The 24,844-nt window shown below is 43.9% G+C and overlaps 1 long non-coding RNA gene across 1 annotated transcript in view; it reads left to right on the forward strand.

Moving 5' to 3' along the window:
* The window catches only part of LOC141993816 (uncharacterized), a 111,436-nt gene extending 99,488 nt beyond the window's left edge, over nucleotides 1-11,948 (forward strand). The window contains exon 3 of the long non-coding RNA XR_012640951.1: nucleotides 11,168-11,948. This is a non-coding gene — a long non-coding RNA (uncharacterized LOC141993816). The remainder of the gene's footprint in view (nucleotides 1-11,167) is intronic.
* Nucleotides 11,949-24,844: the final 12,896 nt, after the last annotated feature.

The raw sequence follows: 24,844 nt of genomic DNA on the forward strand, positions 1-24,844 counted from the left end.
AGGAGATTTCCCAAATACTAAGGGGATTTGCTTTATCTACAGTGTGAAAATTGCCAGATAAAACTGTATGTGTGTGCTAGGAGGAGGGACCCCCAACAACCCACACCACACACACATGGAAAGATATTTATGCCCAGGAAGTGTTGTTTTTTTCCTCTCAAATCTGGGAGGCCCACGTATCCTCTCCTTCAGAATTTGCAGCCAAAGGCAAACCCATGCAGGAGCCTGTGTATTGGAGACAGAGACAACCTGTCCATGTGTCTGATCTGTGGAATTTATTTCTCTACTTATGGCTAGTTTAATGCAAGCCTCAAATATCTGGGACACCATCAACACACAGAGCTAAGTTTTCTGAAAGGGCAGCAGATGCCTCCTCATGCTTGCTACAGTCCCCAGATGCTGGGCCCTTTATCATCTGGATATTTGTCAAAAGATATTTTCCTTATTATTGCTACAGGTGCTTACTTAGTTCTAGATAAAGACAGCCTCCCCCCACCCCATACACTACTTCCCCCCCACCCCCTCTCAACGTGTCGTAGCTTTATATGAGGCTAATGGAGCAAGGCAATGCTCAAACGTCAAATTAAACTGCACGGCTCTGTAATCACTCAGACTGACATGGCATAAAAGGATAATTAGTAGTTCATTACATGGAACATTGTTTGTTCAGCTAAATTGATTTCTCTCAGCTGCCCCTGTTTTCTGTTTACTTAGTGAGCGCTCAACTGCACATGTTTATTTGTGACCTAGGAAATCCCTTCCTCTGAACTTTTCTTTTTTTTTTTTTTTTATCAGCGTTGAGTTTTTAAATATAGCTTGCTTGAGGTGGGTGAACCTCTGAAATTACAGACAGGTGCACAGTAACAATTGCCAGTGTGGAGTGATGTGCAGTACAAAACAAGCTGCGGTTAAGGAGACCTGCCCAGCTCCCTCAAGAAAGGCCAGGCGCATCCATCTGCTTTGTACATGGAAAGTCTTTGCTTGGTTGTTTGCTTTTCAGCTTACAGTGAACTTCCCTTTCTCATATTTAAAAAAAAAAAAGGGGGGGGGGAGCTGTAACACCCCCCCACCCCCAGCATTGCAAACGGAAATTGGCAAACAAAGTCTTCAAGCCTCCCTTTTGCACACTGGGAGGCATAGAAAGGAGGTGGTTGTTATTATAAGCGTGCTTTTCTTTCCACTTGCAATTAGGGTTTAAATGCAAATCGCCACCTTCAAAGCTTTCCAAACTTGCTACCTCATGAAAATCTAAATATTGATCCAGGTGACTTTCAAAATCTTGTCAGTGTCTGTGTTGCCAACTCCAACACTTTTATCATGACTCTCACTTTATTTGGGGGATTTTTTTAAGAGCCCCAGCTTCTGGAATCATGTGATCACATGAGACTCTCAGCTTGCTTTTTTTTTTTAAATGCAAGTTTCTAGCTGTCATGGCTTTAGAGAAAAGCTTGAATCAGTGACTCTAAAGGCTCAGAACCAGAAAGAAAACAAACCAAAACCAAAATCAAAACCAAAAAATGATACATTTGTAAGTCTCATGGTTTTTCAGCCTCTCTCAAGTCTGGGGACCTGTTTGAATGTTTGAGATTAGTAATACTGCCTATGCCATGCCAACTAGGGAAGGAAGGGGAGTGTTTGTTCCCACAGGGGCAAACAGGGGAAAGACAGGATTACTTCACTGACATCAGTGAAGTCACATCATATTTCCACCGGTATAAATGCAATCAGAATCTTGTGTAATGTCTCCCATTATGAATTTGTGAGAGTGGAGATGGGGGATTAGAGAGTGGAGAATCCCTGTTACACAGGAGGAAGGGGGAACCATGATGTGTTCTGGCCAGGGCTAGACAGTAAGGGAAATGTTCCAGCTCCACATAGGGCTAAAGTTGTTATCACAGTTCAGTCATCTAAAATCTGCTGATACTCTACATTACATGTCACTGGAACGCAAATGGCAAACGCTTCAGTAGTATTTTACCCTGTCCCTGGTGGGGCAGGGCCTCCTTTTCCTGGAAGTCCCCTGCAAAGACACGTGGCAGTATGTGTGAACTGGCTTTGATGTGGCAAACTTTTGGGTCTGGAACTTAGTTTTGTGACTAATCCCTAGCTGTATAATGTATAGCTATACACTTTGACAGAACCATCTCTGGTGATGGTTTCCTGGATCAAGAAATATCAGACAGACTACGAAAGGCAAGCCAGGCCTTCAGAAGATTTCACCACAGGATACTCAACCAGCACGCCATCAAACAGCCAATAAGACTGATTATGTACAATGCAGCAAAGGGCCTTTTACATGGGCATGATACATGGATAGTTTACCACCGACCCATTAAACAACTTGAAAAACGCCACATGCTCTGTTCTGAAGGTCCACTGTCAAGACAAAGTATCCATCATTAACATTGCTGAAAGATCAAAAACCACCAGCAATGATCATTAAAGCTCAATTTAGAGGGACAGGACATTATCAGAATTGGTGAGGAGAGACTCCTGAAAGAAGTTCTCTGTGGCGAGCTGAAACCTGGAATGTCCGGTGGACAACAAAAACACTTCAAAGACACCCTTAACATAATCTGCCCTTATGCAGCATACATATTGATAACTTTGAAGACGGAGCCATGGACAGACATGCATGGCAATTAACAATAAAGGCTGTAAACACTTTGAGGAAGATAGACGCAAAAAACTGATTGAAAAAAAGGGCCACGTGATGCCATGTCTTCTGTGGGAGCCTGCACATTCCTATGTGATGTCAGTTTGCAGTCTTGCTCATCATGGATTGAACTGTATTAGCCACATGAGAACAGATGTCGCTGTCACGTCATGCAACGGAGAAACGTACAATGGACTGAACAGTGTTCCCCCTCCTTGAAGCATGAGCTATTGAAGCCCAGCTACAAATCCATGTTTAGTCGTTTGATTGCGCCCTTTTCTGTTATCTCCACCTTTTGACTGTTGGTGTTTGTAGGGCACAGAAACATTTGCTCAGAGCAGTTCAGGGGCAGGACTGGATTGTTTTTAATCCGCAAAAAAATGGAAGTTTAGATGCACAGTTTAACCCAGCTACCGAATCTGTCTCATGAGCAAACGTTGCTGTCGTAGCAGAATGTTGGCACCATTAAACTGTCAATACCACAAGAGAAGCTGGAGGAAAAAAAAACATTCTAAAATGAGCTCATGAATGGGGCATTCAATGAAATGTAAACCCAGGAAGAGAGTTCCTTCAAAAAGATGCGTTTTCCCACAAGATTCAGAACATAATTAGGTTCCTCAGCTCCTTGGAGGAACCTGGAGTTACAAAGATAAAATTAAAAAATTCATCCTTGGAAGGCCATCTACTGACATTTTTGGGCTTTGGATCAGGACCAAACTTTTTTAATTTAAGAGAAAGCTTAGACTCGGGAGCAAAAGATGACAGCCAGCGGGAAAAAGTGCTTACTTGCAAGTTATTTGTTTGCATTGGTGTAGCATCTAAGAGTCCCTATCATGAGCCAGCCCCCACTCCCATTGTGCTAGGTGCTTGCAAAGAACAAAACAATGGTCCTGCCCCCACAAATGTGCCCAATAAGATTCACTGATTGCAGCATTAAACTATGAGAACCGGGGAGTGCAATTGCCTGGAAACCAGTCGTAAGCAAAAGTGAGCAGAACACTTGTCTGGTTTCACTGTTCATGCTTACACAAATGAAAAAGGAAACAAAGGCCAAAGAATACATTAATCTACTATTAATAATCTAAGGTGGTGTTTGCAATAAAGAGAAGAATCCAGCGGTGTTCTTTAAGCATTTTTTCTGGCTCCTGTAGATTTGCCAAAACTTTTCCGTCTGTATAACATGTTTAAAACAATTATATAACTGATGTATTTAGAAGTGTGAGTAACAAGAGTGATGTAGTGGTGGGAGTCTGCTATAGACCACCGGACCAGGGGGATGAGATGGATGAGGCTTTCTTCCGGCAACTTGCAGAAGCTACTAGATCGCACGCCCTGGTTCTCATGGGTGACTTTAATTTTCCTGATATTTGCTGGGAGAGCAATACAGCGGTGCATAGACAATCCAGGAAGTTTTTGGAAAGCGTAGGGGACAATTTCCTGGTGCAAGTGCTAGACGAGCCAACTAGGGGGGAGCTTTTCTTGACCTGCTGCTCACAAACAGGGAAGAATTAGTGGGGGAAGCAAAAGTGGATGGGAATCTGGGAGGCAGTGACCATGAGATGGTCGAGTTCAGGATCCTGACACAGGGAAGAAAGGTAAGTAGCAGGATACGGACCCTGGACTTCAGGAAAGCAGACTTCGACTCCCTCAGGGAGCGGATGGGTAGGATCCCCTGGGGGACTAACATGAAGGGGAAAGGAGTCCAGGAGAGCTGGCTGTATTTCAAGGAATCCCTGTTGAGGTTACAGGGACAAACCATCCTGATGAGTCGAAAGAATAGTAAATATGGCAGGCAACCAGCTTGGCTTAATGGTGAAATCCTAGCGGATCTTAAACATAAAAAAGAAGCTTACAAGAAGTGGAAGGTTGGACATATGACCAGGGAAGAGTATAAAAATATTGCTCGGGCATGTAGGAATGAAATCAGGAGGGCCAAATCGCACCTGGAGCTGCAGCTAGCAAGAGATGTCAAGAGTAACAAGAAGGGTTTCTTCAGGTATGTTGGCAACAAGAAGAAAGCCAAGGAAAGTGTGGGCCCCTTACTGAATGAGGGAGGCAACCTAGTGACAGAGGATGTGGAAAAAGCTAATGTGCTCAATGCTTTTTTTGCCTCTGTCTTCACTAACAAGGACAGCTCCCAGACTGCTGCGCTGGGCATCGCAACATGGGGAGTAGATGGCCAACCCTCTGTGGAGAAAGAGGTGGTCAGGGACTATTTAGAAAAGCTGGACGTGCACAAGTCCATGGGGCCGGACGAATTGCATCCGAGAGTGCTAAAGGAATTGGCGGATGTGATTGCGGAGCCATTGGCCATTATCTTTGAAAACTCGTGGCGAACGGGGGAAGTCCCAGATGACTGGAAAAAGGCTAACGTAGTGCCAATCTTTAAAAAAGGGAAGAAGGAGGATCCTGGGAACTACAGGCCAGTCAGCCTCACCTCAGTCCCCGGAAAAATCATGGAGCAGGTCCTCAAGGAATCAATCCTGAAGCACTTACACGAGAGGAAAGTGATCAGGAACAGTCAGCATGGATTCACCAAGGGAAGGTCATGCCTGACTAATCTAATCGCCTTCTATGATGAGATTACTGATTCTGTGGATGAAGGGAAAGCAGTGGATGTATTGTTTCCTGACTTTAGCAAAGCTTTTGACACGGTCTCCCACAGTATTCTTGTCAGCAAGTTAAAGAAGTATGGGCTGGATGAATGTACTATAAGGTGGGTAGAAAGTTGGCTAGATTGTCGGGCTCAGCGGGTAGTGATCAATGGCTCCATGTCTAGTTGGCAGGCGGTGTCAAGTGGAGTGCCCCAGGGGTCGGTCCTGGGGCCGGTTTTGTTCAATATCTTCATAAATGATCTGGAGGATGGTGTGGATTGCACTCTCAGCAAATTTGCGGATGATACTAAACTGGGAGGAGTGGTAGATACGCTGGAGGGCAGAGATAGGATACAGAGGGACCTAGACAAATTGGAGGATTGGGCCAAAAGAAACCTGATGAGGTTCAATAAGGATAAGTGCAGGGTCCTGCACTTAGGACGGAAGAACCCAATGCACAGCTACAGACTAGGGACCGAATGGCTAGGCAGCAGTTCTGCGGAAAAGGACCTAGGGGTTACAGTGGACGAGAAGTTGGATATGAGTCAGCAGTGTGCCCTTGTTGCCAAGAAGGCCAATGGCATTTTGGGATGTATAAGTAGGGGCATAGCGAGCAGATCGAGGGACGTGATCGTTCCCCTCTATTCGACATTGGTGAGGCCTCATCTGGAGTACTGTGTCCAGTTTTGGGCCCCACACTACAAGAAGGATGTGGATAAATTGGAGAGAGTCCAGCGGCGGGCAACAAAAATGATTAGGGGTCTGGAACACATGACTTATGAGGAGAGGCTGAGGGAACTGGGATTGTTTAGTCTGCAGAAGAGAAGAATGAGGGGGGATTTGATAGCTGCTTTCAACTACCTGAGAGGTGGTTCCAAAGAGGATGGTTCTAGACTATTCTCAGTGGTAGAAGAGGACAGGACAAGGAGTAATGGTCTCAAGTTGCAGTGGGGGAGGTTTAGGTTGGATATTAGGAAAAACTTTTTCACTAGGAGGGTGGTGAAACACTGGAATGCGTTACCTAGGGAGGTGGTAGAATCTCCTTCCTTGGAAGTTTTTAAGGTCAGGCTTGACAAAGCCTTGGCTGGGATGATTTGATTGGGGATTGGTCCTGCTTTGAGCAGGGGGTTGGACTAGATGACCTCCTGAGGTCCCTTCCAACCCAGATATTCTATGATTCTATGATTCTATTTCTTTTCAAATGTAATGGAAGGTTATAAGATGTGTATTATTTATTCCAGAAAATAGAACTGCTATGTTGGAGACTGAGTAAATGTGTAGTCAGGAAGTTAATAGAAACACAAAAAAACAAAACAAAACAAAAAAACACACCATGTGTTTTGTACCCAAGAGAACAAAACTTCTTCTGAGCCATTCCAGTCTGTCAGGCAAATACATATTAAAAAGAAAAATGTGAAAGATATATTATTACTTACCAAATAGACCAGAATAAGCTCCTTTCGTGCCGTTCAGTCTGTCATGTAAATACTGGCTGACATAAAACATTTTCCCTGTTAGCAGATGCTAAGTGATAAAAAGAACAGTTCACATGTTGGCGTAAAGCTACTCTGATGGCAGTTTAGTCAGTCACCCTCTGTAATGGTTCCTACATAGGGTGTGGCCAGAGCTTTCTTATTCCATGGTAATTCTCACCTGCTATGCCAAGGATGGGGAAGATGCTTAAAGCCATCCTCCATTCTGAGCTACACCAAGCTCGCATGGGCCATTCAAGATCTAGACTGGGATATCTGTAAGTACAGCCAGAGTGGAAAAGCATTAGTCGTTTAAACGGTTAAAACAAGACAGTTGTTGCATGTACCTTGTGCTGGGTAATAACATGAGAAGACCCCGTTTCTAAAACTACACCAGCTCTTCGTTGAGGACAGTATTTTCAGAGATGCTGCAGCTGCATCTAGCATTCAAGCCACATGCACAAAGACTTGTCTCCTGGCATCTCCTTCACACTCTTCCCTCCTGCAACCTGTGCTCCCCCCTCCAAGACCTACTCAGGTTTCTACATCTTTCATCAATTTTTGTTGTTGTGTCTTCTGTGCCAGTGTTTACTGACTTGCTCAGGCCAGAGGCTGCTAGTACACAGCCCACCCTAGGGATGTGGCCTTTACCACCAGCCTATCATGGCCTCTGCTAGGCCTGATCGTCTTCTAGGGATGCTGGTCTTAGAACCTGTCTGCCACTTCTGGTTTGTGTTGCTGCTGTTGGTGAGGAACTTGCTTCCGCTCCACTGCTGTAATTCGGGAGGGTGTTGTCCTGTTGTATTGCTCACATATAGTCAGAAGAAATGAGGTATATCAGTCCATCTGGTTCTCCTGGTTCTGGCCTTGGTCCCGTGGGTCTACTGTCTGTCACTACTCCACAGTTGTCTTCGGTTTCATCTCAACTGCCGTCCTGAGTCTGTACCTACCTCAGTATGACCTGCTTTCCACTGCAGATGGGACTGTGGCTTTTTGCCATTGCTTTGTGTAGCTATTTGATGGTGGGACCCAGAGCTCACCTATGTGTAGTGGCTTCAGGTCATTGGCTGCTTTGTTGTAGCAGACTGCCTGTCTAGCCTGACGTTTTCTTAACTGCTTCTGTGTACTGTCTCTCGGTTCTCCAGCCCATCAGCCCCTGTGCCGGGCTACTGTTTAGTCCCTGGGAGAGTGTATTGCAATGGTCCAACATTGCCTGGTAGGTCCAACATCGCCTTCTTGTCTATTTTGCCTCCGCCATCAGACTCTTGGCTGTCTTTACTGCCAGCTCTGTCTTCCCATTGGTTGGTAGGTACCTTGGATCCCATTTGGCCGTGGATTGTTTGAATTCTGCTGCAGCGTACTGCGGCTCATTGTCTGAGGCCAGCGTGTCAAGTATGGCATATGTTGCAAAATGCACCTTCAGTTTCCTGATCACAATTCTTGCCTCAGTGTCCTCTAGATAGTCCACCTCCCACAAACCGGAGTAGTAATTTACTGTGACCATGTAGTTATTATCATTACAAGTGAACAGATCTGTTCTGACCTTTTTCCAGGGTCGGGTTGGGATTTCATTAGGCTGTAGAGGATTTCATTCCTTCTGCTGTTGGCCACTATACTTTTTTCACACCATGCACCACTCCATGCATGGGTGGCGGGTAACATAGGCTGGGAGAGGCTGTGCCTCCCCAAACAGCCAAGCGTGGCTGTGCCCATGCTCTGCCCCCATCCTGCTTTCACTCGACGCGGCTCCAGTGACCAGTTTCCCTGTGGGGTGGCCCCGGCTCAGGCTGTGCCACCTGCCCTCCTGGCGCTTCGGGGCTGGGGTCATGCCATCTGCCCTCCCAGCGCTCCGGGGCTGGGGTGGAAGGGGCAGGGCCTCTGGTGGAAGGGGCGGGACTGGGGGCTACCCTCCCCCAGCTGGCAGTTTATGCGCCTCCCATGACTCTGTGTATGCTTTCAACTTGGCATTTGTGCCTGGCTGGCAGATATACTCCCTCGCTCATCTCACGCGTGCTTCTGTCCCCAGGTGTGAAGCGTGTATCAGTCTCATTATGTCAGCTCTTAAATCTCCCAGGATTACACTTTAGCCCCTTTAAATAAAAATCCCACATTCCTGACCTGGCAGTAGGGGGTAGATCAGACTGCACATCCATCTTGTGTCCAACTGATGGAACTGTTCCAATCAAAAGCGCACAGCCAATAGCTCCTCTTCCATCTGAGCATATCCCCTTTCTGTGTCGGTCAGGGCTTTACTAGCAAATGCAACAGGTCGCTGGACTTTGCATCAGTGCTGCTCTTAGGTCTCCTTCTGAGGCATCACACTGTAGCCTTAGCCATTCCCCATGATTGTAGTACTTTAGGACGAGTGCCTTGTTTCATGGGCTTCTTATGGAGGGCCTGCATTTGTGCACTGGCCTCAGAATGGTTTTATTGTGCATCACCAGCACTTGGTCACATATCACCCTTGCTATTTGGAGGCATTTCTCCAGGGTTAGATCTGTTTCTCACATCTGCTGTAAGATGGAATTACATGTCCCATAAATGATCCTGTCTTTAATTAGGCCATCTTTAATGTCTCCAAAGTTTCATATTGATGCCACAGTTTGCAGCTCTGTAACATGAGTATCTGTTCCCTCTTCTGCTTCTTGGTTTTGGGTAAAAAAATAGTCTCTCTACAATCTTATTCTGACTGGGGTCACAGTACTCATCAGTTGCCTTTATCAGCTGTTTCAATGTTTTACGCATTATTCTGGCAACAGTGTCTCATTCACTTCTCAGCCTTTCCCTCCCAAATGAGATAGGCAGAAAGCTTTAGCTTCATTGTCCCAACTTTGTCTCCCATGGTCACCTCTGTATATTGGCTTAATTCTTGCTTCCACTGCTTTCATACTTCTTTAAGATTTTTTTTGTATACCAATCAAGCTTTCCCAGTGGTCTGAGTCCCTTCATGCTGCCTATTTGGTCTGTTGTTAGGTTTCTCTTTGTTATCCTATTAATCACACTCTTCTCCTTACTGTGGGTCACACTAGACTGACTACGGCCACCAGGTTTTATGTATGGCATCCTGGGTAATAAGGATTACCCAGGATGAGTAGGCTCCATGTTTCTAAAACTAAACTGGATCTTTAAGGAAACTATTGACAGAGATGTTGCAACTGCCATGAACATTTAAGTCATGTGCACACAGACTGGCTCCTGGTACCTCCTCTATATGTTTCCCTCCTGCAACCTATGATCCTCCCTCCAAGTTCCATGCAGGTTGCTACAAACAATGAATGTAAGTTGGCCCACAGAGCTGGTAAAAATCTTCACAACTGGCCTGGGTTTGGATAATGTTTGGACTGCATTGCTTCTGTGCATAACACCCCCTGCTGCTTCAAGAAGGCCTGCATATCTCTTTCATTTGAAGTCTTAGGAAAGAGTGCCTGCATGGTAACCTTTTGCTGGGATATTTAGAGGCTACGAGGTGGCTACTCCCTCATCTTGTAGGTCCAGTGTGTGAGAGAGGAGAAGAACATAAAGAAAGAGAAGGTCCCTGCCCCTAGAGAGCTGACAATCAAATACAGAAGTGTGCCAAATGGGTTTATTTTAGTTGTCACTGCTGTATCAACTTCCATTGGCTCAGATCCTGTGAGTTAGGATTAAGATTTAGGAGCCTAAAATTAGGTACCTAAATCCAATTTAACTAATGCCTGGATTTTTCAGAAGCGGTTATCACCCATTGACTTCAATAGGTGTAGCTGGGTGTTCGACAGAGTCGATAAAAACCAAAACAAAATTTCCATCTTGTGAGAAATTCCAATAATATGACATTTGTTTTTGTCTCAAATCAGGAAGAAAAGTCAAAATATCAAAACTTTTCATGGACGAAGCAGTTCAAAAATTTTTTGATCACCACATTTTGTTGCAGGTTAAATCAACCTTAATTTCTGCATCTACTTGAGGTGCCACAGTGCCTCATGGGAGTTGTAGTTCCATGTCCCTATTGCCCCCATTCGCTCCAGCAGGGGAGTAGGGCTTATAGGACTATATCTCCCATGATGCTTTGCAGTCTCTCTGTGGCTTATGATATTCTTGATGAAAAATTCTGCCAAAAATCAATCTTTTCCTATGGAAAATTTCAACAAAAGCCCATTTTCCAATGGGCCTAGTACTCAGCACTTTTGTAATTGAAGCCATTTATCTAGGAGCCTAACTATGGCCTTGGGAGTGTAAAGTTAGACTCCAACCTTTGAAAACCTTGGCCCCCAAGGCATGGATCTAGAAACCATGAAGTAATATCCTGATAATAAGCTAACCTTAGCTAACCATTCCCAAGTTCTACAGACCCCCTAACTTAATGACAAGTATATTGCCGAGAAGAGCAATGCTGTAATGAATGTTAAATTTTTTATGATGTTATGTAACGTATAATCATGAAATCAATTTGTCTTTATGCCTTTCAGCGCTGCAGTCCAATATGAAGATATAAAATGAATGAAGCATGGGGAGCATGGATCTGTTCAACATGTTATGTATTCACCCATTCTTGCTTCACACATTTAGCACCAAAATTGTTCTTATTTTTTTTAAATAATGTAATCCATAAAGGTTATGCTAACAAGCTCTTTTGGCAAAAAGCACAGGAAGACTTTTGGTACCGCTCGGAGTGCAGCTGTAGTGAAAAAGCTGCTCACTTATGCCACCCCCCACTCCTCTAAATTACTATTTACTGATGTGAGAGCGTACAACTTCTGCCATCTCTCAATAATTAATGAAGTGTTAAAGTGACTCTGCTAAAGTTTGTGCATCTGCTGGGGGGAAACTACACACAGATAAGAAACGAGTTCTGTAGCAGAGCCAAACCCACATTCATCCCACTCCTCCAAGGACAGGAAACTCAGCACAAATTCTGATGTTTGTTCATTTTCTGGTTTCAGACCCTGACTTCCGCACATGCTGAATTTCATGCATGCAAGTGGTCTCATTGAAATAATTATATAGCTGTTTAACTCATGTACGTAGAGTTAAACAGCTATATAATCTCTGAAGGACTGGGGCCTAAGATTGTAAGGTTCTCGAACCACATCTTCCTCTATGCTTGTACAGCACCAAACACACCCCGGGGGAAGAAAGCTGCACTTTTAAAACACCCAATCCTGCAAGTTGCTGAGCATCTCCTTGGAGGTGGGATTTAAGGACTCTGCACTTAGCACATTGTAGGATCAAGCCCTATGAGCTAGATTATAACTGGATGCTATCAAGGTCAGTAGTCCAAATTCTTGGATGAAAATGTGGGTAACTCCACGAATATCAACGGAGTTGCATTTTTGTATGACTGTGGCAAATTTGGGCCACTGTTTATTTTTGTCCAAATCTGCCACACAAAACGGCTGTTCCTACAGTATGTTTACAACATATCGCATAACAGAGCAAAGATTTAAAAAGAAGTCTACAGTAAAAAAGGTAAATAATTGCATCTAACTGTATGGTATTTAGCCATATACTATTATGGTTACTTTGCTGGCATCATGTCTAGAGAATAAGACATCAAAAGTACCTCCATAGATACAAAATGTACAATGTCTTGAATAAATATTTTGTCTTCCCTCACAGGCCCAGTTTGGAAATAGCCCAAGAATTAACTCTTTTTGCTACCATCTGATTTCACAGTGTCTCACCTCTAGAACTTTACATCATTAATCACTGACATGCTACCAGGCCTGAGACAAGCCTAAGGGCTTTCCCAGGATTCCCTGCTGCTTGGCAGGTGAAGGAGTCACAGCCAAGGACTTTTTGAAATACAGCCCAGGTACAAGACATATTGAGCTGGAGTGGCCATTCCCAGGAGCAATGGAACTAACTCCCTAATCTGTTGGTACCTGTAAATCCCACTCCAATCACATTGAATAATTAAAAATCTGATTATTTCTTTAACCTGAAATTAAAGTAAAAATAAAGAGACACCATAAATCACTGGGCATTTGTAAAAGTCACTATATTTCATGTGCAGCAAGATTAATGTTCCTCCCTCCCCCGCTTTACTTATAAAATGGAAATGTTTTCTAGTGGCTCCAACTTCTGGATAGCAGAGCTGAGGGTGTGTGCACGGGTGGGGGAAAGGGAACTACAGGAGGTAGAAAACAGAAGTTAAAGAAGCAAGATGGCCTATTTTTATGCTATTTAATATGAAGACTTTTTTTTAAACCGCTCAGCAGGAATAGCAAAGTTTTCCAAGTCATCACCTAGCAACAAACCCAGCAAAACATTTGCGAAGCAGTTTTGCATCGCTGCCATCATTGGAAGCACTGACTTGTTGAAGGCTGAATTTGCTATGGAGAGGAACTGAATGCTCTGTACTTATTCAGAGTGCTGAGACATGCAGTCTTCTTCCACTGAGAAGATAATTCATTAATGTATGATAAAAAATAAGCCATAACACACATTACATGTGGCTTGATAAGAGGTCTCAGTCAAATTTTTGACTAAGGGTCTATAGTTTTAATTGAAAAAAAAATGAAATTCAACTTCTCAAGCAGTTGTTTTCAAATGTATCATCCAAGGTTAGATATTTTGGCTCCAGGCACACTGTGAGAAATGTTAGGTAATACGCTCAGAATTCAGCTGAAGACTATTTAATCTTAAGAAAAAATAATATTGATGGAAAATCCCTCTTCGTGAGCAAAGCAAATCTTATTTGCCAGGTCTTGGCTTCAACTCAGAGTTAACAGCTTAGTTTAATACATATTCGTCTCATGAAAATATCCTGCCCCAAACTAAACAATTTTTCATGACAGTATCTTTAATGCCAATGGAAAGGTTATTTAAGATGATCTTTTAAATATAAGATCCTCAAAGCAGATGGTATGGGGTTGAAACGATCAAACTTTCCAAAACATCATCGATGTGAGATATTGCCCACCTTGGATTTTAATTACATCACCCAATAGCTTAACCAAAATACACCATGGAATCAGAAGTGATCTTGCTGATAGTTTTCAAGAGTGATTACATCATGAACTGTTCCAACAATGCAACTGGAAAAATTACTTATGGAGTCAGTGTAGTGGGTTAGCAGTGGTCCCTCCCCGTCTGGGTCAGTGGGAGCCCACTCCGTCTCACTACATCACTGGGCATCGCCCACAGTCAGGGAATTAGCAGAGCACTGAACAGTCTATGGCTCTGGCATGCAGTCCAGCCAGTGCCACAAACGAGTCTCTGGGCCCCAGGTCCTCAAGCAGGGCTAAGCACTAAACAGTCTATCATTCCAGCCTGCAGTCAGGGCAGAGCAGCAAAGAGTTTGGGGCTCTGGGTTGAAATCAAGGCCAAGCAGCAAAAGTTTATGAGCTCACTCCTCAGTCAGGGCAGGGCAGCAAATGGTCTATGGCTCTGGCCTGTGCTCAGGACAGAGCAGCAAAAGGGTCTGGCATCCTAGCTCCAGAGGACGGCCAACAAATGCAGGCCTCTTGGCCTAGAGAGGGGAGGCTGCCACCCCAGGGGAGGGGAGGCAGGGGGTAAGGGGACACGGGCCTACCTGACTTGACTGGGCCCCAGCCCAGGGCTCTAACAGAGGTGGAGTGTTCTGCCCCTGGATTAGCAGGGAATCCAGCCGCAACACACTGACCATGTTTTAGGCAGCGATGTAGCCAGACTGAGGTCAGCTACCCATGGGCCACTTCCTCCCCTCCCCTCCCCCCGGGGTGTACCTGGTCCTCAGCTCAGCAGGGCTCCACTATGGTCTCGCGGCTCGGGAGCAGGCAGGAGGCATCTGTCTCCTCCGGTGGCTGAAGCCCAGCTGAGTTCCGGGACTTGCCTTTTATACTTCCTGTCCCTCCTCTTGACTTCCGGTGGGGGGGCATGCATGGCCCTCTTCCGCCCACCTGGGTTCAGAGAGTGGTCCCTCTCCTTCTGGCTCAGTGGGAGGCCACTCAACCTCACTACAGTCAGCTAATAAAAACATTGTCCAATTTCATTGACAGAAGGGCTCCAAATTAATCTTATTGGACTAGAAAAAGGCATCCAATAGTTAAGACGACTAATGGTAATGTCACCTACATTATGCAATATAGAAAACAATGCTTTTAGACATCCATCTCTCCCTGTCTTTTGGGAGGCTTGGGCCCTGTATATTAATTAAACATTTACTTTATATATATATACACATATATATATATAGTAAAGCTGTGTAAAATAATCAATCTCAAGTTCACTCAACTGAAACTTGGGTTCAAGGTTCAGTGGGTGAAAGTCTGTCCCTGTTGAGTCAATGGGAGTTTGACTTCGGTGAGGCCAGGATTTAATCCAGTGAGCCTGCGATCCTTGACTGAGGCTGTTTGCATAGCTACAAAACCTGTGTAAACTGGCTTCTCTGTTCCTTCCCAGGACTCCTCTTCTTACTGTACCTTAGTTGTCTTCAGGGGAGGTTGGTGGCTTTCCCCCACCCTGCTCCACTCTCCTGGAGTCAGATGGCTCAATCCCTTGCCTGGGGCTATGAGATTGATGTGTGGCCGCTTCCAACAGCCTGGTCACCTAGAACCACAAAAGGAGGAAATGATACTAATCCAAGGCCAAAATAAACTCTTCTAGAAGTGTAGTATGCAGCAAAAGCACTCCTAACTCCCACTGCCAAATTCCTCTAGAGTTCCCCTAATCCTGAAAAAAGAAAAGGAGTACTTGTGGCACCTTAGAGACTAACCAATTTATTTGCGCATAAGCTTTCGTGAGCTACAGCTCACTTCATCGGATGTATTCAGTGGAAAATACAGTGAGGAGATTTACATACACACAGAACATGAAAAAATGGGTGTTTATCATGCACACTGTAAGGAGAGTGATCACTTAAGATGAGCTATTACCAGCAGGAGAGTTGATTATCACTACAAAAGGTATTTTTCCCCCCACCCCACTCTCCTGCTGGTAATAGCTCATCTTAAGTGATCACTCTCCTTACAGTGTGCATGATAAACACCCATTTTTTCATGTTCTGTGTGTATATAAATCTCCTCACTGTATTTTCCACTGAATGCATCAGATGAAGTGAGCTGTAGCTCACGAAAGCTTATGCTCAAATAAATTTGTTAGTCTCTAAGTGCCACAAGTACTCCTTTTCTTTTGCGAATACAGACTAACACGGCTGCTACTCTGAAACCTAATCCTGAACATATTTACTAGAGAACCCTAATAATATGCAGCCACAGTGCTAAACATTACACAGGATCTCTCAGCTCCAGCTCACTAGAGCCAGCCGGCAGCTGAGCTAGAAATTTGTTTCCCTTTTCTCGTTCCATATTCCACTTGCCATCCAAGACAGCCTTTATGATAGGGGAAGGCACCAGCCCTTATTGGATGCTGCTACCGGGGTGAGCAGCTCCCTGCCTCCAGCTAGTGATGAACACTTGAACTTCTTTTACAACAACATGTCATGTCACACAAGACATCTTTACGATTATGCACAATCAGGCATAGGTTTTCTTGCCTACGTACTCATGCAAGAAGTTAGGACTCACATCCTGTGCTCAATACTACATCCAGTAGGGTTTGTGGGAGGTGGGAGAGGCCATCAGTTTGAAAAAGAAAAGGAAGGGGTGAAAAGTAGAGCTCGCTGTATAACTGATTTTTCAGGTTGCCAGCAGTTTAAAACAAACAAACAAACAAACAAACAAACAAAGAACTTTTGGTTCAGGCCGAACCAAATCTAAAATTGTTCTGAATCTTCAATGAATCAAAAATGTTCATTTGGGGTTGAACTAAAATGTTTAGTGAAAATGAAACATTTTGTTTCCCGGGGCATTTTTAAAGGGCTAGAATTACAAAACAGGAGAAGGAGCTGGTGATATCCCCTTTATCACTTTTATCCCAGTAGTTAGGCCACTCACCCAAAATGTGGGAAATGTAGGTTTAATTCCCCGCTTTTCCTGATGTGGAGCAAGGATTTGAACTTGGTCTCCCATCCCACCTCACAGGTGGGTGCCCTCACCACTGAGCTATTCTCTCTGGCCTAATGACTCTTGAGGTATGTTATACAAAGTGGAACAACATCAACAGAAGAGACTGAGAGAGACCTGCCCCAGAATACCCCATAAGCCCAGTGCTTAGGCACTCTCTTGGGAGATGGGAGACCGAAGACCAAAACTCTGCTCCACATCAGGGGTGTGTGTGTGTGTTTGTGTGCTGGGATGGAATTGAACCTGTGTCTCCCACATCCTAGGGAGTGTCCCAACCATGGGGCTAAAAGTTGTAAGGGGAGGAGCACCTCCACCTCTAGCCACTTTGTGAATGGTGCCAAAGTCCTTTGTGAATCTAACCCGAACAAAAAATCATAGAATCCTAGAAGATTAGGGTTGGAAGAGACCTCAGGAGGTCATCTCGTCCAACCCCCTGCTCAAAGTAGGACCAATGGGCCAAAACTATTTGGTGAATTCTTGTCAAATTTGTAAATAGGTTTAGGGCATCCCAAACTGCATTTTCTAGTGAATAAACAATTGTCCAATTTTCTTGCCCAGTTCTAATGTAAAGGTCACTATGTCTCCCTGCAAAGGCATATAAGGAAAGAAAAGTGGGTCACAGGACTTGCTGTTGGGAGGGGTAGTGGGTGCTTGGGGAAATACTAAAAAAAGACCGTACGTCACTTCAGAACTAATCATGTTGATTATATACATGAACTACAGCTTAGCAAGGTACATTTAAAGTAGACCAAGTTTCAGGGAAGAAAGATCAATTCTGTTCATAAGTACAGTTTGCTACAGATACACATTATGGAACCTGCAAGCTACTGTATATCTGAGGAAATATCAGCCAGACTGATTAAATGTGCATGAAACAACCTGCATCAGTAACTGACTAGAGACTGGTAGTAGGAAGAACCACATGACATGGTATTAGTACAAGGACATACATGAATACTTACCAGGCACAGAGGAAGCCAGGCGAAGGATACATTTGTGAAGTTTCAATGCAGTAACCTTGATCAGTTTTGTCCAGGGTTTATACAAAGGAGAACAAACCAGAGAAGAATGCTTGGTCCTATCTCCACCCCTTATTGCGTCTATATAATTGGTACCTATTCCTATGTCTAGTCTTTCTGTTGCATGATTGGCTATTTGCACTATCATTGTGGTTTTGTTTCTTATGAAATTCTGTTCTGTACATTTTCATGATCATAGTAGTTTGTCTCTGAAAACATGGAATTTCACAACGAAAACCATTTTGTTCCAAGAGCTCATTTTATTGTGAAGTTTTTGCAAAAACAGGGCCTTTTTTATATTTGCAACCAAATGTGAAAGTTCTCAAGTGTTGAACATTAAGAATCTTGACCAAAAATTGGGTGCACTCCAATGACCAATGAGCCATCAGTAATTATCTTCAAAAAGTCATGGAACACGGGTGAGATTCTAGAGGACTGGAAAAGGGCAAATATAGGGCCAGTCTATAAAAAGGGCAGTAAGGACAACCTGGGCTATTACAGACCAGTCAGCTTAACTTCAATAATGCAGCAAATAATTAAGCAATTTGCAAGCACCTAGAAGATAATAAGGTGATAAGTAAAAGTGAGCATGGATTTGTCAAGAATAAATCATGTCAAACCAACCTAATAGCTTTTGTTGACAGGGTAACAAGCCTTATGGATAGGAGGGAAGTGGTAGATGTGGTATATCTTGACTTTAATAAGGCTTTTGATATTCTCTCACATGACCTTCTCATAAACAAACGAGGGAAATACAACCTAGATGGAGCGACAAAAAGGTGGGTGTATAACTGGTTGGAAAACTGTTTCCAGAGGGTAGTTATCAATGGTTCATAGTCAAGCTGGCAGGGCATAGCAAGTGGGGTCCCTCAGGGATCAGTTCTGGGTCCAATTCTGTTCAATATCTTCATCAATTATTTAGATAATGGCGTAGAGTGTACACTTATAAATTTTGTGCCTGATACCATCCTGGGAGGGGTTGCAAGTGCTTTGGAGGATAGGATTAAAATTCAAAATGATCTGGACAAACTGGAGAAATGATCTGAAGTAAATAGGATGAAATTCAATAAGGACAAATGCAAAGTACTCCACTTAGGAAGGAACAATCAGTTGCACACATACAAAATGGAAGGAGTACTGTGGAAAGGGATCTGGGGGTCAAAGTGGATCACAAACTAAATATATATCAATAGCGTAACACTGTTACAAAAAACCCAAACATTCTGAGATGTATTATCAGGAGTGTTGTAGGCAAGACATGAGAAGTAATTCTTCTGCTCTACTCTATGCTGATTAGGCCTCAACTGGAGTATTGTGTCCAGTTCTGGGTGCCACATTTCAGGAAAGATGTGGACAAACTGGAGAAAGTCCAGAGAAGAGCAACAAAAATGATTAAAGGTCTAGAAAACATGCCCTATGAGGGAAGATTGAAAAAATTAGGTTTGTTTAGTCTGGAGAAGAGAAAACTGAGAGGGGACATGATAACAGTTTTCAAGTACATAAAAGGTATTACAAGGAGGAGAGAGAAAGATTGTTCTTCTTAACCTCTGAGGACAGGACAAGAAGCAATGGGCTTAAACTGCAGCAAGTGCGGTTTAGGTTAGACATTAGGAAAAACTTCCTAATTGTCAGAGTGGTTAAGCACTGGAATAAATTGCCTAGGGAGGTTGTGGAATCTCCATCATTGGAAGTTTTTAAGAGCAGGTTAGACAAACACCTGTCAGGGATGGTCTAGATAATACTTAGTCCTGCCATGAGTGTGGGGACTGGACTAGATGACCTGTCGAGGTCCCTTCCCGTCTTGCAATTCTATGATTCTAGGAAATCATAGCTCTATTACTGTTCCGCACCATAGCCCACATGGTTTGGGCTCGATACTGTTATACCATTTGTTCAAACTAGGAGCAGAATCACTACTGTATTACACCAGTTTTCTGCACTGACATCAGAGTTATACCCGTCTAAACTGGTATAATGGAGCAACGAATCAGGCCCTGCATCTCTAGGTCATCCATTGAACTCTGCTTTTTCCCTTGTGGCTCTTGCACAAGCCAGTACCTGAACTTGCAAGTGTAAGAGGAAGGAATGACTCTTATAGTTCTCATTTCTCTTGTTTGATCTCAGCAAACCTTTCATCCTGTCACTGCTTCTTCCTGTGTTGCGTCTCATCTTTTTAGCATCTCTGTCTTGCCTTGACTTATCCTCCTTTCACAAGGACAGCAAGGGAATATGGAATCTATTTAGGGGTTGGTTTTTCCTCCTGGCTCATCTTAAGCATTACCCCTCTGTCACACTTCCCTTCTCTGTTCCTCTTGCTCTGATTTCTTATATTCATTTTCTTCCAACTTGTCGATGGTGGATTACAGTTGTTAGGCTGAAATGAGAAGATGTGTCTATTTCCGAGGTTGATATTTGTGCTGAGCAGCTGCCGCTTTCATTCAAGGAGTACAAATTCATTCTTGGATGAGTTACGCTGTTTATATAAATGAAAATAGTGCTTCGGAGTGTCCACCACCTGCAAGTCATAAAGGCAAGCAAATACATACAATTGCTGTAATTCCCCCTGATGCCCCCTTCCTCACTACCAACACTGTATTCCATCATTATGAGCAGATATGTTCTATGGTGAAAACGTGGCCTTAGGACAAAAGAATGCCATTTGGAATGGAATTTGTCCTTCAGGAGAGCATGCCAAGCTCTTAGAATCTCATTTTGAGGATGCTGTCTGATGGTTACAACAGGGGCTGGTAGGCAGGACTTTTGGTTCTCATACTGACCCCCTTAACCTCTATGTATCTCATTTTACTCATCTGGAAAATGGGAATAATGTTGCCGTTTATGTACTTTACAGGGCATTGTGCAGTTCATTTCATGTTTACAAAACAAACTCACATTCTCCATATGTGCTGCCTTGGTGGAAGCTGCTGCTCACTGGTGGATCTAATTAGTGGACCTCTCTGAGCAAAATCCTCCTCTCCGATCCACAGTCCAGATCCCTGATTTGTTCTATTGATATGATGTCAGCTGCAGCTCTGCGTGTTTTTTCAGATTTGTGGTGGGAGACTGTGAATGTTAGTTTCACTCCTGGACTTGTTTGCCTGGTCTTGGTCTCAGTATGTTGTTTTGCGGGAGTCATTTTTTCTTTTATTGAATATCAGTAGTGATGGTCAATGTGGCTGGCTTCTGACCAAACTAAGCAGCATAACATGGGACAGCGAAGTGGTCCCAGCGTTGCTGGGCAATAATAGCATTTATCAGACTAAAGATTCAATCCTCACTAATGGAAATAAGGGCTGCAGAATTGGGCCTTTGGACCTTAGCCGAATAAATCTCCCACTTATGTGTACTCTAACCCGCAATGGGACTGCCCCAAACACAATTCTGTGAGTAGCTCAGACACTAGTGACTGGTTGACTGGATACAATTGCATGAAAGGCAGCCATGCTTGTGAACCAGAGTACATCACAGAGGCTCATCAGGACAGATATCAAGTTACTACCATGGGCTCAACTTTGAAAAACAAGATGATGTAATTCTAATATGGAACCAACTATTCCAGCACCTGTATTAAGCCTTTGAGCATACTCGGCATGAACTATGGCTTCAGAAGCCTGAGCAGACTCAGAATGAGCTAAGTGCTAACGAATTTAATAAGGAAATGCTGTATCTTCTCTCCTGACTAACATGACTGCTTCCTTCATGCTAAACATTGCAGTCACTAAAGGCATAATTCTGCTGATCTTACTCATGTGAGGAAGGGCTGTAGGAATAGTCTTCTGAGGCCCAGTTCAATTCCCCATTGAAGTCAATAGGAGTCTTTTCACTGACTTCAATGGAAGCTGAATCAGCCCCTACAGTAGGAACACCTAATTCACACTCCGTATGTTCTTAGAGCCTGCTATCAGTCTTAAGCTTCCTCTTTTATTGCATAATAAACTATTCACACATTGTTCTCCACAGTACCCAGTTTACAATGACGCCAATGGGTGCCATCACCCTGGGAACACACTCAGAAGGGACCCATTATGGTTGCCAGACAGGAGTGCCGGAATCTCCCTCGAAGTTGGGGGGGGTCATTGGTGATTGGATTGTGGCCCCACCAGCGCTCTGCCCTGAGGTCCTGCCCCGCTTTGCCTCTTCCCCCGAGACCTCACCCACTGCTTGCTCCTCTCCGCCCCTTCCCCTCATCTCTCACCCTTAAGGAGAGAAAAAAGTGTTGGGGCCATGGCCCCTGGCCCCCCCGTTCGGTACCTGTGGCCAGGTGTCCGGTTTTTTACCAGAAAGTCCAGTTGAAAAGCGGACACTAAAAGTCCAGTTACAGGAGTAACTGCAATCAACCTTCCTGCCAGGAGGGCAGGAAGAGCAGCTGCTGGTGCCTTGAAGAGCTGCAGCTCAGCTGGAGAGAGAGAACTGGCTGCTAAGGACCCAGCTCCAGCGGAGAGAGGTAGGTACCAGCTCCTCCCCACCCCGGGGGGATCTTGTCTGCTTCCCCGCCTTGCTGTGCTTGTCCCTAGCCCCTGCCTCGCTCCTGAGACTGACCCTCCCTGCACCATGGGGGCCCACAAATAGTTTGGTGTTGGGCCCACAAAACGTTAATCTGGCCCTGGTTCCCCACACTAGTTACTTTAAAATTCAAATAGTTTTAAGGAGAACTTCAGACAAACCCCTCATTGTCCAGACTCATATGCTGCCGTATCTCCCCAAATAGAACAGGGTCTTTAGAGTACTGAGTCCCTTTCAACACAATGGTGAGTTATAAAAAGAAGAAAGAAAAGGAACAAAGAATTGCCCCAGCAGAGATTTTGGCCCACTATTTTCTGCTAGGTTCATGGCTGGATTTCGACATGTCTTTTATGAACCAAATCTCTCTCTCTCTCTCTTACACACAGACCTTTACAATGTCCTTTTTATATCTCCACTCTGGTAGTGGAGTCAGGTCTTGCCAGTCCTCTTGTATTGTTCAGGAGAACATGTTTTATTGTTTTCTCAGGAATCTCTCTGTCCTCTTATGTAGTGACATTTAAGGTGCCAATCTCATTATTTTAAATTAATAAGTAATACGTTCCTCCATAATACTTCCAAAATCTGGCCTTTTCTCTCAGGCCACACCTCATTTGTCATCTTGACTACTGCAGCCCCCTCCTTTCACTTTCCTAGTACCCACTTCCCTCTCATCAGATTCATGCACGTCACTGCTGCTAACTTAAAATTTCTAGGCTGTCATTCTGACCGTTCCAACTCCCAACCCTTAGAATCATCCACTAGTTTCCTCTCACTTCTCCATCTCATCAACTGCCCGCTTTCTTCTCCTTATCTTTAAGGCCCTTCACAATTTAGCCTCTCCTGTTTATATCTTATCACATTGCTACCTCGTCCAGCAATGGCAGCCCCATTTGCTGTTTGTCCATTTATCCCCTGGGGCTTTCGCATGGCACATCCTCCCCAAATTAGTCCATGAAGACACTACCTTGTCCTCCTTCAGATCCCTCGTCAAGACCCACTTCCACTGGAACTTTCCAACCAACAACAGCTGGATGCATGTCTAGTTAGGTACTTCTGATATTTATATTATTTTTAACATCTAGTTCACAAAATAACCACCTCAAAACATGCATAGTGCCGGCCCATACAAATCAATGTTTTTATGACTCCTTTGCTAGTCTTCTTTCCTTTATTCCTTCTGATTGCTGCACACAGTTGGTGGGTCTCAACTTATCTACATGAGAAACTTGCAACAGTTTTTAAACCAGTTTAGTTAAAACAATGCAAACCCCTGTGTGGACAGTTATTTGTTTTAAAAGTGGCTCTTCAGGTTTAGCTTCAACTAGTTCCTTAGTGATTTACGCTAAACCAAAATAAGCCTAGTTTAAACAGAAATAACAGTATGCTCTCAGCCTTTTGCACCAGTTTAACTACATCAGTTTTAAGAAAATCACACTGTTAATTAATCTGGTGCCACTTCCTCATACACATATACCCAGAGACTGTAAGACCTTTGAGTCAGGAACCTGTGTCTGTATGGCTCCAGCCCAATGAGGCCCCAATCAAGATTACATTAACAAGATAAATATAACACAGATAAGAGTCTCAGCTGGTGTAAATTGATATATTTACACTGGGTTCAATGACGCTATACTGGATTTATATCAGCCAAGGATGTAGCCCAACAAAAGCGGAAACTTTAGTAATATAAACTTCAGCCATTACCTACTAACAGTATGGATTTCTATGGCACATCACCGGTTTTTCCGATTATTTTTATTCCTGCACTGACAATTGCTGACTGTGTGCCACTCATCTTCCCTCTTTGTGTTGTCTTTCCACTCGTCTCTGCACCTTCCATGCAGTCCCACGTACCTGAGAATCCTTCCCTCACCTTGTCCAGTGCCTCCACCCTTCAAATTCCTCCTTGACTTGCAGATTTATCCTTAAAAAAATGGACTATCCAAAAGTGGCACTTTAATCAGAGCTGATCCTTGTGCCATAAGTGCAACTTTGGGTTCAGAGGCATGTCTGCCAACTTCACATACTAAAATAAGTTCTCATTACTTTTTGCTATTGTTAGCAGGTGCAGAACTGATCCAGCTCTTACGGAGCGAGCTTGATTCCCTTTTATCTTGTCCATCCTCAACAGAATTGTTAACTAAGTTCTGATGATAGAATTCTTATTGCTGAAGATATATGAACCAAAAACAACTCCATGTAACCCTCAGGACTTCAGTGACTTTCTGAGGCTACTCAGGACCTCACAGAAGTCCCCCCAGGAGTAGACACAAATATGGTTTGCGGCACATACTGTTAGATTTGTCTGTGTTGGCTCAATAGGAAGGTGAAATTATTTCTTCTTTTGGCAAAGGCAACATTCCCAGGGGAGGAAAGTACCACTCTGCCATGGATGTGGTCCTAGTCCACAGTCACTTTTATCCCAAACAAAATTGGCTTAGGTTTTCCTGCAACATGCTGAATGCCCTGAACTCAGTGGGGGGTCAAGAATAGTTTGTAAATTTTTAGTAGTTGCTCAGAACATTGCAGGATTGGCCCTTTTAATTAATACTTCACTTCTGATTTAGACTCATAGACATTAAGGTCAGAAGGGACCATTATGATCATCTAGTCTGACCTCCTGCACAATGCAGGCCACAGCATCTCACCCACCCACTCCTGGAATAAACCTCTCACC

The sequence above is a fragment of the Natator depressus genome, chromosome 9 (genome assembly GCF_965152275.1).
Source record: "Natator depressus isolate rNatDep1 chromosome 9, rNatDep2.hap1, whole genome shotgun sequence".
In the NCBI taxonomy this organism is placed as follows: domain Eukaryota; kingdom Metazoa; phylum Chordata; order Testudines; family Cheloniidae; genus Natator; species Natator depressus.